Source organism: Delphinus delphis, chromosome 18 (genome assembly GCF_949987515.2).
Source record: "Delphinus delphis chromosome 18, mDelDel1.2, whole genome shotgun sequence".
Lineage (NCBI taxonomy): Eukaryota > Metazoa > Chordata > Mammalia > Artiodactyla > Delphinidae > Delphinus > Delphinus delphis.
This window is the reverse complement of record NC_082700.1, coordinates 30,224,386-30,225,710: the sequence shown is the minus strand read 5'-3', so window position 1 is coordinate 30,225,710 and position 1,325 is coordinate 30,224,386. Positions and strand designations below refer to the sequence as shown.

At 40.1% G+C, this 1,325-nt stretch overlaps 1 pseudogene; it reads left to right on the top strand.

Moving 5' to 3' along the window:
- The first annotated feature begins 357 nt into the window (after positions 1–357).
- LOC132413795 (thioredoxin reductase-like selenoprotein T) lies at positions 358–1,118 on the top strand (annotated as a pseudogene).
- Positions 1,119–1,325: the final 207 nt, after the last annotated feature.

Here is a 1,325-nt window from a genome sequence, read left to right as displayed (position 1 = left end):
TATATATATATATATATATATATTTCATTTTTACAACTGTATTTTAACTTATGAGCAATTGTATATCCAAAGAAAAACTTAATCTATTATGAAGAACAAATAAGAGGACAACATTTTCTTCCAAGCAGCTATATGGCCTTGAATCATCTATGGAACTTCATTGTATTTCAGCTTTGCCACCACTCAGATCAGTAATATAACAAATTGTCCCTTATATCTCATGAAACTATTATGAGTGTAAAGAAAGCTACTGATGATAAACAGCAACGAAAAGTTAAATGGCTCATGGCTCCGGCTCTGCCTTGGGCTGGCTGCAGTCTCAGTCTGAGGGCAGCCGAAGTGGTTGGTTCGTTTAAGATGAGGTTTCTGCTGCTTCTCCTAGTGGCAGCATCGGAGGTGGTCCGAGAGATGCCTCCGCCAACCTGGGCGGCGTGCCTGGCGAGAGATCAAAGATGCAGTACGCCACGGGGCCGCTGCTCAAGTTCCAGATTTGTGTTTCCTGAGGTTATAGGCGGGTGTTTGAGGAGTACGTGTGGGTTATTAGCCAGTGGTACCCAGACATCCATATTGAAGGAGAGAATTACCTCCCTCAACCAATATATAGACACATAGCATCTTTACTGTCAGTCTTCAAGTTAGTATTAATAGGCTTAATAATTGTTGGCAAGGATTCTTTTGCTTTCTTTGGCATGCAAACTCCTAGCATCTGGCGGTGGGGCCAAGAAAATAAGATCTATGCATGTATGATGGTCTTTTCCTTCAGCAACATGATTGAGAACCAGTGTATGTCAACAGGTGCATTTGAGAAAACTTTGAAAGATGTACCTGTGTGGTCTAAGCTGGAATCTGGTCACCTTCCATCCATGCAACAGCTTGTTCAACTTCTTGACAATGAAATGAAGCTCAGTGTGCATATGGATTCAATCCCATACCATCGATCATAGCCCCACCTATAAGCACTGAAAGCTCTTTTACATTAAGGGATTTTTGCAAGAGCAGCGTGACTGACATTATGAAGGCCTGTACTGAAGACAGCAATCTGTTAGTACAGACCAGATGCTTTCTTGGAAGGCTCGTTGTACCTCTTGGAAAACCTCAATGTAAGACAGTTTTTCAGTACTGGCATATTTTGGAATTCTGCACATTCGTGGAGTGCAATAATACTGTACAGTTTTTCTTTCTTCCCCAAGTGCACTTGGTTAATAGTTTGTTTTTTTTTAAATGCAGACATTACTACTTGTACTTTTTTTCTCAGTCATATTTGAAAAAGTAGAAAATTGAGTTGCAATTTGATTTTTTTTTCAAAGATGTCTGTTAAGTCTGTT